The sequence below is a fragment of the Olea europaea genome, chromosome 1 (assembly GCF_002742605.1).
Source record: "Olea europaea var. sylvestris chromosome 1, O_europaea_v1, whole genome shotgun sequence".
Classification (NCBI taxonomy): domain Eukaryota; kingdom Viridiplantae; phylum Streptophyta; class Magnoliopsida; order Lamiales; family Oleaceae; genus Olea; species Olea europaea.
The window spans coordinates 23,741,101-23,754,775 of NC_036237.1; the positions used below are offsets into that span (position 1 = coordinate 23,741,101).

A 13,675-nucleotide genomic window follows, 5' to 3' on the forward strand; every position below is an offset into this window, starting at 1 on the left:
TTTTTTGCATCTTCCAATGATGCCACGCCATTCGTTGTCTGTAAGGATTTTCTGTCAAATTTTTTTTTAATTGTAGCAAGATTGTCCACATTTTCCATAATTCTCCAACTCGAAGTTTGATTGTATAATTTTTGTGGGATCTTCCTTTTGTAACTTCCACATTAGAATTTTCCTTTAATTACTATATGTAACCAACCTCTATAGCTATAAATAGGGTATTCCTCTTTATTGTTCTCAGACAAGATAGTTACAAAATTCCAGACTCCTAACTGCTTGATCGGTAAACAGATACTTTTGGTTCAAAGTATCCTTTTTGTGCATAAATTTCTTCAGGTCCCTTACTACCACAGAATTCCATATTGCAATATTGGATGGCTCACGTTCACCCTCTCCGGAACAAATTCTCAGGAGAGTAAGTCCACAGTCCAAGTGGTTTATAGTCGATTCAATTTTGTTTTGTTTTTTGTTTTTTGATTTTTTTTCCCCTCCGGAAAGTAAGAAAATTTCTAAAGACTAAGTAGGAGACTTGATGAGTCGAAAGTCTTCAACCCTTCTTTTTCCAAACGAAAGCTGTCTAATTTGGACTATCATCGGAAGAAATTTCTCCAAAAATTTCATCAATTTGTAGCTGTGATTGGATAGCCGTACTATCTATACAAGCATGGAGACAAAAATACAATCATGCCGGAGTGGTTTAAACTTTAAATTGACTCGTACTGGTTACGAAGTGCCTCTGGCAACCCTTTCTTTACGAAGGCGAGGCGGGCCCACCCACAATTTGAATATGTTCTCATTAGGAACTTTTTTGTAGGATGACAATATCGTGTCTCATGAAATATATAGATAATAATGAGTAGTAGTTATGATGTGCAATTAAAATTAATTACCAACTTTGAATGGATTTTTGTGTATTGTAACGATACAACGTATGCCATTAAATTGGAGAGCAAATGTTGCATCCACCATCTCCACTTTGGGTCAACAAGGGCATAATCCATCGTCTCGTTGACTTCCACTTTCCGGTGCAACATAAGCAAGACGATACCCAATCCTTCGCCAGGCATCCACCAGCAAATGCGATACAAGATTGTATTGTGGGTTGAGTTCTAGGATTAGATTGGACACTAAGGTATCAAAATGTGCTCAATAGCCTGTCCTGGCATGTCTTGAAAATGCCAAGCTGACCCAACTTGCACTCTACGGACTACATGGGTAAAAGTTTAGGAAAACATTATCGTTCCATGATTGTTTTATATTTGTCTCTATGCTTGTATTGAGAGCGTGTCTACACAATCACCACTCCATACTAATTTGTGAAATTCTTTCTCCAAATTTTAGTGACGAGAGTAGTCAAAAAAGACGACAAAATAATATCTCCAAATTCTAACATTGGTTGAACCACCCCCAAACTATCCTTTCAAATGGTTAGATAATTGAGTTTATAGTTGAGGTTTCGAACAATCTACATTCAAGATTTTTTTTTCCAGCTTATTCTATTTAAGTAACCACTTCAAAGGTGTAGGTGATTAAACATGACTATTATGCTCAAAGGGTGTCAAATACAGTAAGAATAAGCTTCAAAAAAATCATAGTTTCATAACATATTAGTAATTCATTAATCACGAATAATTTTAATAATATCAATAGTAGCCGATAGGGCTATTCAACTCACACAAGTACACAATGAAGCCATGAAATATTTTTTAAATTTTAATTTTTTCTTCTTTTTTTATTAATTTTTTTTAAATGTATTTTTCATATCTATATAAAGCGATAACATTCAAACATGCAAAACAATCACACAATATCGATCATCATCATAGATATCATCAATAAGAGCCACCACCCTAAACTTAAACTAATGAATAATTAAGAGAGCTTTTGTGAGATTGGTTTAAACACGCACTAAAACTTTGAATCCTCCTTTATTAATTTCTTTTAATACAACTTAATATTATTACAGTATTTATTTATTTTTGTTCATTAATGTTCCTAATTTATTTAATAATCTCTCGCACGTATAATTAAACATATCCTCTTATGTGATCTTTTATATTTATATCAAATATGCGAACATTAAAGATTGTGTTAAAATGGAAGAACACTTATTGGAATCATGCAAGACATGGAAGTATATTTCTATCATATATCGGACCTGGTGACAATAGTTATCGTATGCTGTCTTTCTTATTATTTCTCTTGAAATTAACAAAAATCACGAATCAATTCAATTAGTGATCAAGTAAAAAGTATTTAACCCATATTACAATTATCTAATATAAACATATATTGAGCATCAAAAGTATTGAAATTGATATTATAACTTCATAGCAAAAGGTTCATCCATGTTTTAGCGACTGGAAATTGATATTATAACTTCATAACAAAATGTTCATCCATGTTCACAAAAAATAATGTTTGTGTTATAAGCTATCATCTGGATTTGAGATATATGAAGAAAAAGGGGAGAAGTCACAAAGTCCAGGATCTTCTAGGTCTTCCTTGTTTAATCTCCAGCTGCACCTTCATCTCCTCTACCCAAAAATCAAGATTTAATTTTCAAAGGATGGATTTCTCGTATCTTGTCTCTTGATTTCTCAATATAATAATAATTTGCATCCTTTTATTTGCAAGAATTATTGAGTTATTTGATATGAGAGGTATTCCTTATTGTTTGTTGAAGTTCTGTACTTATAGAGGCCAAAATTAGGTCAAAAATGTGTCCCATGCGGTTTCTATAAAAAGTTTGCATCATATAAAGAAACTGGCCCGTCTTCCAACTTTTTGTACCTTGTGATCGCACCTTATACTGGACTGCGATTGTAACGCATGATTCGGTATTCTGCTGCAATTTTTAAAAGGGTTGCGATCACACCCTATAAAGGGCGTGCTTGCACCCCTATTTGTTTTTGGGAATTTAGGCTAGAGATGGTCCAGTTGGATTCGATTTTAAAGATAATCGAATTGAACCAGATTTCGAGTATTTAGTAAGTGAAACTATCATGTCTAAATTTAATTATAGAATATAACAACATTACAACAATTCAACTAATAATATATTCAATTTTAACTCTTACAATAACACTATATTAACACTTATGAAATAACGTAATTTAATTTAAAAATATACAAATAACTAGTTTTCTAATATGATCATTCACCAATGTATATAAATTACCTCGATCAAAGTGGAGGAAATTCAATGAATATGGCAGAAAAAGTATAAGATGAAGAGGGGCGTAGTCGCTCTGTTTCGATTATTTAAGAAATGACAGAATGATTGAGAAAAACTTAAGTAACCCAATTTTGATTCTTTGATATTTGAATTTTAGTGTTGGGTTTGGGCCAAAAACTAGAAAATGGTATTTTGGACTCAATTAATTACTCTCACTGTCGCATTTATATAAGCTAACTTTTTTCTTTCTTGTCTCAAATTATAATTCTATTTTTTTTTATTGAGAATGAATTTGTTTTATTCGTATATTAATATAACCTTATTTAATTTACCTAGTTATAAACATTTTTTTCACTTAATCTACAAGTACATATTTTTTTAAAATAGAATTGGTACAAAAAGATAGCTGTTTTCTAGTTATTTGTTCTTGCCAAAAATTGTTTTTGGCAACAGCCAATTATATGAAGACAACTGTTTTACTATACAAATTCTGTAGTAAAAAGCTGTACTTATATCATTGTTATCTTAAAATTGTAAGGATTTTAATTTACCCACTTCTTGGAATTATCCAAATACATGCACACAATTCCTGAAGCGAGTAAAGTTTAAGTGGTTCATAGTATTTCCCACTTCTTTTTGGAAATTAAATAAGGACAAGGAAAATTATTTGCAGAATTGCTTTTTCAATAACATTAATAAAATTTCTTAATCCATGTAAAAAAAAAAAATGCCTATACAAATGAGATGGAAGGAGTAGTTGGCAAATGAAATAGAAAAAATAAAAATAATTTGGTTTGTTTAATATTTAAAAAAATTTAAAAATTAGGGAGACTCAATTCCCGAATCAAATTCGTCAGTTCTCGATTCTGATATCCGTTCAAGTACTTAATTTAAGAAGAACCGCTCTGTTCGAGCCTAATTGGAAATGTCCATTTTGATCCCCTAATCTTGCTCATTTTCTCAACTTGAGGCCTTTGTAGTGCAAGTTTAGACTTTTTCATTTTCTAATTTTATCCAACTGAATCCATGCACTCTTCAATCACGCCTTTCTTAGTTCGAACCATTTTTATATATTTGCATTTAGTTCTCGAACTTTGAAATTCTTCATTTTAGCACTTCTTTGGCTAATTATCACTTCTTTTGATTAAAAGTCATCCAGTCTTGAATATATCTTACAACAATCGATAATTAACTAAATTAAGTAGCAATCTCTTCAATTTGACTTGCAAAATATAATTTTGATGGTCCAAATAGATATAAAAGTTACACCTATCATGTCCCAAGCTTCTACGGGGAATAAATCGTAGAAGTTTGATCAATGGCCAAAAACAGCTTAGAATCATCGACATCTTGCAAATTATATTTTATTTTGAATGAACTTTGTCACAAGTTGACGATTTTGAGCAAACAAATGGTGCTCTCGGGTTTATAAAGGGGGTAGTGAATAAGAATTGTGGTGTGGTTCAAGAGAGTTCATTTCTAGAAGGTTCGTGCTTGCTTGTATAATATAGATTTTCCTTTATATTTATTGCACCAATAATACATAACATTTGGGAATTTATGTTTGTTGCATGTGTGGAAATATCTTTTGATTTAGAACAGAATTAAGTCCTTCGATTGATTTATCTAATACCAAGTAATACCAGCTTTATGCCAGTCACAGAATCGCCTTAGCAAGTTGATTTACTACGGAAGCTGAAAGAGGAATACTTAACATATTGAATAACTTCAAATGGACTCTTTTGTGTACACACATGGGAGTCAGTGCAGTGGTCCTATATGTACAAAATTTACCACTGATTAAATAGGCTAGATTTACAACTCTTCATCTGTTTCAAACCTTTCCAAATTTTCCTCATCAATGGCCACCACTTTTTTGGCACATTTAGGGGTACTACTAACTCTAGAAGAATTCGATAAAATCTTGAGCGGCTCATTTTTGGTTAAATCGCAACCTGTAATGACACCGCATCCTTCGTCCTCCTTTTTCAAATCAGCCGGAGGCAAGAAACAATCCATTGACAATCCCTTTATGTTGAAGTCGACTTCTTCAATATTCCAAACTTCTTCCATTCTTGTCCGGTTATGGCCTTCAGAATTTTCGCCAAACCTAAATAACGAAACCAAAGTCCTGCCAGCATGTGCAATGTTAACGCCGTCAATTGTTCTGTAATCTTGTATCAATGACTCCATTGTCGTCTCCCAAAATACATCGTTATTTCCAGGAACCTTTATTCGTAGGAGGTGAGAGTCTTCTAACTGGACAAGAAGGCCTGTTCTTTGGCTGAAACATCCCCAAACAGTGTGTCTGATTATCTCGACATTTGAGCTGCTTCTTGCTTTCAAGGTAGATGGCTCTGCTTCGAGCTTTAATATGAAGCAGTCTTCATCATTGATAGTCTTCTCACCAATACAGATGGAATTGGAGAATAAATTGGCAGTCGACCTCGGATCAATACCCTGTAGACATGATTAATCGTTAGTGATTAGTGAAAATTGCAACTGTAAATTGGTTCCCGTGACAAAATATTTACCCTCAGATAACAAAACAATGTAAAAAATTATTGGCTTCTTAGCTGTGATTATAATTGTGAGTATAGTCAGAAGGGTAGTCCAAAATCTGACGTTTTAGCGCAGATTTCACATGATGACAAGCTTTACAACCACATCTATATTGACTACTTGATTAAGTACTTGAAATTTGGAGGCTAATATGCATATTTTGCACCTGAATAACACTAAGTGAAACTTCTGATTAGGTAAAAAGAGAAATAAGGGTAAGCTGGGGCCACATGGAAGTGGACCAACAGGAAGGTGGACAAATTTAATGGCTTTTTTAAGGATATGAGATTCTGTTTTAAGCCTACTTTTCTCTAAGTCAAATATAATCAACAACCAATTTGACAAACTGGTATTCGCATAGTGTTCAGGGCTGGCATTCCTTTTCTTGAAAGTCTAAAAGAATCTCAAAACCTTAAAATACGTTCCCATTCTAATGGTTTAAACTTTTCGATAAGGTGATTAACATAAAAAAACTGTTAATTTCCGAATCTCATTCTTGATAAAAACGAACAAAGACGGAGAGAGATTACCTGTAAGGATCGACGTAATGGCCTAGGTGGACCTCGGNCCAAGATTTCATGTTTTGCCAAGATCCTTTTCTGTTAGAACCAAACATCTCTTCAGGGATCGGAACCTCAAGAACCGTATCCAACCCATCTTCTCTATCCAAATTGGGGCACAAAGTCCTCATACGAATCTCTATTATGATTGACTAACGAACGGAATTATTTTTTCCAAATGGAAATTGGGTTTGGCGAGTAATGGGAATGTGTAGAATATATGGAAGTAGTAAAGGTTGAAGAGTCTTAGAACATAAGGGAGAGTTGGATAGGTTTTCTATTCACTGTGGGGAACCACCAACGTGCAATTCTTTGTCAATGTCGTGACTGCACGCTCATCTTATTTCTGTCTTTCACACTCTCCAGGAGACAAATTTTTATTGTTTATTCAAATTCATTTTGAGAATAAAACTCCTAGCTTATGTCAAAGGAATGTAGTTGAAAAGAAATTATAGTTTCCTAAAATTATAAAATAATTATCATTTTTCTAGTACAATCCTAATTCAACTAGGAGCCTGGTTGTCTCCGAGAAATTATAGAGTTTTGAATAATACTTTTTGAAGAATGTGTGGTTAAAATTTTAAGAAACTTTATTGGTCTGTGGGTGGAATATTTTATTGTCTGAATATGTGACGGAATATGTTACTATAACAAATAATTTAATTTGTTAAAGGAAAATAGAGGAAAAACACTTTTATAAAATTAATTAAACCGATCCAAAAAGTACTTTTAGATCCCAATACCACTTTTTTAACTTCTCAAGTCATGCCGAGTAAGCCAAATTGATGCAATGATCAATAAGATTCATCAATTGCTTCATTTACAATTCATTCATTTTATAAGCACTACATATTATTAGAGGGATATGGTAAAAGTTCATGTACTTCGAAGATTTTAGAACCTATGAATATAATTGATACGTGATAATGAGGATGGGAATAGAGATGGACGTGAATATTGGGAAAAAATCTTCTATAGTTAGAAATAAAATTTTAAAATTGCTTTAATTTAATTCAAAAAATCTTCTATCGATACATACGCAAGCTTAAAATTGAGCTATTAATTAATTTTCGTTGTATTTGATAAATTTTGACTAAATTACCTGAACCCAAATTAAGTCTTTAAAAAAAAAAAAAAATCAAAGATATCACCGTTATTATCAAAATCATCTTGATTGAGTTGTCGTCAATGATCTTGACTAATTTGTGCCCATTTAAATTTTTTATTTGGTATCTAAATCAATGTCAAATATTTCTAGAGTTCATGCGACTTTCAGGCACTTTACAAACTAATCTTCTCCTCTTTATAAATTTGGGTAAAGCAAAATGCTGTAAAGTGGCAAAGTCACATTTTTCGTTGACTTCACGTAGAAAATGCAGAGTCCACGACAACCTATATCGTACATGGATCGATATACGATGAGTTGGTCTATGTGTACAGAGGTAGTGTTCTGAGATGAATGGATTATTTATTTTTATTTTTTTTAATATTTTACTCACATAGGACCCACACATATTAGTATTCTTGAGGGGTACACAGAAGAACTCATATTTGATAGCAAAAATAATTTGGAACAATCCACAATTTTATATAAAAAAAAATTATTAATTTCAAACTAAGCCCTATTTGATTGGAATTAAAATCAAATTTTGATAAAAGTTGATGTAATGTATAGTTAAAATATTGTGGTCCCATAAAACGTGTGGCTAAAATTTATTGTTGACTTTAACTTAAATTAAAATTTAGATTTTAATTTATATAAAATGCGGACTAAATTCTCTTTTATTCTCAAAATACTATTTTATTTTATTTTATTACATACAATTCTACCACCGCCTACAATAAGGATGTGATTGATTGCAAGTATAGAATTTACAAGGAAAGGAAAATAAATTCTAGGTAATTCAATTACCTATAATTTATTTATATGAAAATTGTCTATTAAATATGTTTGATTGACTTAATTTTTAACCTAAAAAACATTATACTTGTCATTTTTTTATTGGTGGGTAGGTGAGAAAGAATGGATGGATGAGAGAGAGAAAGAGAGTAAATTTCCTGAAAAATAATATCATATTCTCCTTAAAGAAATTATATTTCTTGATTTTGAGGAAAATATGGTCACCTGACCAAAAGTATGAAAATATTTTTCAAGAAAAAAATGGTAATCAATCAAACGGCACTCAAAAGTAAGAACTTTGGTGGAAAAACATGTTTTTCATGAAAAATATTGACAATCGAATACACCATAATTGAAACAAATTGTGTTACATTTGTGATATTACATTTTCCCACCACTGTCACCCTCGAATCACTATAACCATAACATTTATAATCCATTTGTCACCATTAAAATAAAAAAAATAATAAATATTTAAAAACTAGATCATTATCACCCCTGCTACCGCATAATTATGTAATACAATGTTACCTCGCCATTGACACCACCACTACCACAAAGCTCAAAATCAAGCTTCCACACCAATTCCAAACTCCACCTAGGTATGTCAATTTGACTCACCAACTTGGGCAGCCTATGAATCGGTACAAAAAAAGCTCGAACTAGACCAACTCATGGCTAGGAGTAACCGAGCAAAAATGCCTTCCTCGTCATTAATATGTTTACGCGCAATTGGAATTCATAAAAGATTTACTTGTCTATGTCTTGTTCTCGAGGCTCGGGCCAAGCCTCGTTTTGGGCTGTTGGCTTGAGCCTTAGCCAGCCAATGTGGCTAGACAAGCCACACGGACCATTTGCAGGTCATAATGAGTTGAGACTTTTAAAAACTACCTACAAAATTTCAATAAAAAAAACCAAATGAAAAAGAAAAAGGTAGCTACGGGTTTAAGGCAACAGTACAGGCAGAGAACCTGCTGCCTTAACAAGTAGATATACAAAAGTAGCTACACTATTGCCTTAAACCGGCAACTACGTGTAGCCTGTCTTCAGGCAGCATGTAAGCTGCTTTAACAGGCAACATGTAGTTTTATGGCAAATGTAAATTTGAAAATTTGAATTTCAAATTTAGTGAATTTTAAATTTAGTTGAAACGATTATATATTTTATTTTTTTCCTATAAATATGAGTTAAATTTTTGAGTTTCATAGTGTTTCGCGCGGGTTAGTCGCTAACAATTAAAAAGGATCAGACGATTGTGTAAAGGACAAAACCTCTTGAGACAAAGTCCCAAAAAGGGGTGTTCTTTTATTGGCGATGACTTTACAATTGGAAATGAAAAACAACGTGCCTCCAAGGGGCGCAAGCACACGAGTTACTGAAAGAAAAGTATTTAAGTCTAAAAACTAAGGAAATGAAAATTACATGTTCTCTATTCGAGAATTTTGGATTCGGTCTCTTACTTCTATGTCATTTCTCTCTTTTATACTTCATGGACGATCTCTTTGTGATCAACCGCTCTAAAAACTGCTTGATCGTCCTACAACTACCCACTTTTTTCGTAATGGCCACCTTGTCATGAAAATTGCCTTTTAACTACTGCTATCATTACCCTTCATCATTCAACCGCTTTCGATTGAATTCCTTGAATCGTGGAACGTGATAGGCTACTTTAATAACTGCTTTGATAACTGCACTTCTTGATAACCACGACGCGTTATGTTTGTTAATACCTTGGGCGACTTGAAGGTTTGGGCGAGAATAGAGTAACAGCTCTGGGCGACTGTATGACACTTCATTCACTCAGATTCTGGGCGACTTGCAAACTTGGGCGATGGCGTTACCGCATTCTTGGGCCTCCTTATTTGGGCCTTCATCTTGATTTGTTCGATTGGGCTTCGTTCTTTGGGCTATCTGATTTGGGGATCCTCCAATTGGGTTTCCCTCCTTGGGCTGTTCGATTTGGGCTGAAATTTTATGTGTCAACAATTACCCCCCAATATGGCAGAATTAATAATAATTATTAAATTTTACCATATTCACTTTGTGTTTCCAGCAACATTCGAAATTCCCAAGAATTTCAATCATTGTTTCCTTCTATAACTTGAAAAGGTTTGTCGTTTTGCAAACCCTTATAAACCCCAAACACGCCATTTCACTGCCACCAAACCACGCCTCATATTTTTTGCGTCTCTTTCACGATTCACTGTTCATCTTTTGCTTCCCTACTACGTAACCCTGAAAAGCTTCGTTCCTTCTCAAATGGCTGCTTCACAATCTCAAGCTAGCGATTCCTTTAGTTTTGATGACTTTCAGAGACTTCTGAGTCGTCCATACATAACCCCAAGTTTTCTCGCGCCCGTCGACGTTGGACGTAATGAGTTTTACTTGGGTCCTTTCTTCAACAATGCGGAGGCAGTTGAATAGGCGGCGGTGGGTCAGCTGTTTCCTTGCACTCAGGGTCATCCATTTCTGAACTCTCTACCTCTGGGGCCACTTCGCGAAAGAGGTATTCGCACTTGACCTAAATCTGATGTAGCTTTCCGTAGGTGGCATGCTCGCATTGTGGGTCATGGTCCTACTAAGGCGCTTTTTGATAGCGCTAGGATTTCTGATTTGTTAGAAATCTCTATTCGTCCCCCTACTTTTGATTTAGCACTCTTTTCGATTGCTTTGAGTTTTTGGTCCCCTGAGTATAACACCTTTATTTTCCCTCTTGGCCCCATGTCTATTACCTTAAGAGAGGTTGGGGCCCTGGTGAATCTACCACCTTTGGGCGATACCATTTTTCCAGGTATCTTAGTTTCTGGTGGCGCCCCAAAGTTTGGTAAAAACTACACCGATTCTTATTCAAGCCTGCAGACCCTGAGCCTTCCCATACTGAGCGAGTGGCCTTCCTTTTAGTTTGGCTTTGTAAATATGTTTTGTGCGTGCCAAGCATAAAGCCCTCCCTGAGTTATTTACCTATAGCGCACGAATTGGCGCGTGGCAAGCCTTTGAATTTATGTTCTTTGTTTTTGGCTGCCCTTTATAGAGGCATGGCCTCTCTTCAAGCTCAATTGAAGAATGGTGCATCTCCCACTGGCAGTGGACCTCTTTGGTTCACTCAACTGTGATTGAGATCCTATTTTCCATCGCTTGGTGCTCCATCCATCTCTCGCTCTTCTGCTAGCTGTTATGGACTAGTCATGGAGCCCTTAGCTCCTGTAAATATGTCCAGGAGGGACATTTTTTCATTCTTTTATTCCTTGGATTCAATTCCTTCCTTTTTTCCCTTTCCTCCTTTTTTGACTCCAAACTATGTACATCCCCCTTCCACCATAGATAGCGCGAGCACCTCCCTGCTCATTTGGATCCAATTTTTAATTGGGAGGGAGCTGTTTCATGATATTCTAACTGGGACTAATGCCAAGGCAGGGGTAGAGATTTATGCTTCCCAATTTTTTGCTCGTCAGCTTGGTTTCGGCCAAACTTGGCCTGTTCCTCCTTGCTATTCAAAGAATTTAGTTGACCGTTTTTATACCATTAATAAGGCGGAGGCAGAGGCTATAGATGCTCGTAATCTTCTTTTAACCAGCCATTTTTCATTAGCCCCTTTCAATTCTAGCCACGCCATTCACCCTCTTTTTGAACAACTCTGGCTGTCGGTGAAGTGAAGATTATTTGCGACTGACGCCAATCATGCCTTTCATTCATTAGACCAACTGAGCATTTCTTCTCCTCCTGTTTTGGTCACTCCTTTGTCTGTTCGGAGCCCCTCTCTTTCTCGTCGCACTAAACAGTCTGCTCGTCCATCTTCTTCTCTCCCTGCCAAGCCTACTATAGCCAAGAGTGCTCCAAGCCGCAAACGGCCAGTCTCAGCATCTCCCATTCTGGAGGATGATGTTGATGATGATGATGATGCCCCTCTTATCGTCAGAAGGAAGGTAATTAAATTGGTTTACTTACAGGTATACTTTTCCATACTTGAAATTTTTCTGTGTGCTGATGATCTTTTGGATTTCTCAGAAAAGCTCAGCCTCTCCTTCAAAGGCTTTGGCATCGACAGCTCCTGCTCCATCATCCTCTGTTGAGGCTACTTCATCCAAACCGGCTGATGAGGGGGCTATGCTTAAAGAGACATCTTCAGTCCCAGAGTCCTCATCACAACCCATGGATGAGCCACCTTCTTCCCAGGGCGTCAACCCCCCAAACATCGAAACAGAAGGTAATTCAATTTTTTGATGTCTTACCTTTGCTCGTGCTGTTGGTTTTTGATTTGTTGCTCTTAAGTTTTGTAGATACTTCTATGAGTCCGCCCGTTGTGGCAACGTCTTCTCGCTCAGACAAGGGGAAGTCCTCACGAATGGGGGAGTCGTTGGTGGCAAACTTGGCTGAGGGCATGCCATCTTCTACGATTGTTGATGAGGTAGTCTTTGCTTCACTTCTATTTCAATCTCGTTCGTTGTAGTGAGGATTTTTAATATTGGCAATTTTCTTTACAGGATGCTGACAACATTGTACGTTCTATCCAAGACTTATTCACTTCCTGGGGGCAAGTTCAGACGTCTCACCCTGCTCCATCTGATCGTTCTACTGCTTCTTCAGAGGAAGATTTGAAGTTCCTCAAGGAGTCGATACTTGAGTACGTATCCTTCATGGATATGGATATTGGAAGGGCTGATGTTGCCAGACATAAGGATGAACTTGAGCACTTAAGTACGAAGTTGGAGCAAGCACTGACGCTTCCGTCGCTCAATCTTTCTGTCGATTTTAAAGCGACGTTGAAGATTATCCATTCCGAGGTCCTTTCTTTGCTAGCCAAGAATGCTGAATTAAAGGCCAAACGTACTCAATATCTTCAAGCCGTAGCTGAGAAAGAGTCTTTGCGCATGGAGATTAACAAGGCTAAGGACGAGTTGAAAGAAATCTCTTCCGAAGTCATGGTTGAAGACTCTTGGATGGTTAATTTGGCTGCTCTGATGAAAGATCTTCAAGCCCAAATGGACGACTGCAGGGCGAGAATGGCTGCTAAAAAGCGCAACGCCTCCCAGGGGATTGAGCGAACTAAGTCCTTGGTCGAGCAGTACAAGAAGTTGGAAGTTGATGACGATGTCGCGGCTGAATTGAACATCACTTCCTCTCGGCAGAACGAGGATTGGGAAAGACTTAGGGAACGAATTCGTTCAGTATGGGGTGGACTGTAATTAAGACATATGATGTCTTCTTTCTTTTGTAATTTGATTTTTTCCCATTTGTAACTTTGTTCATTATTAATGAACATTAACTTCTTGTGCATTTACTTGACGTTTGTTTTTTAGTCGTCAATTCTTTAAGCATTTAACTGCTTTGCGCTAAGAATCTTGTCCATTTCCTTTTGATATTTCCACCACTTTTCCCAAGACTTTGGGCTATTTAATTCCGCTTATTAGACAGAAATGTGGCTGTTCATATTCTGTCTCTTCATCTTCACCCCCTATAAATGCTTCACATTTTTCATCT

The 13,675-nt window shown here is 35.8% G+C and overlaps 1 pseudogene; it reads right to left on the reverse strand.

Moving 5' to 3' along the window:
- Positions 1-4,866: 4,866 nt before the first annotated feature.
- LOC111397803 lies at positions 4,867-6,604 on the reverse strand (annotated as a pseudogene).
- Positions 6,605-13,675: the final 7,071 nt, after the last annotated feature.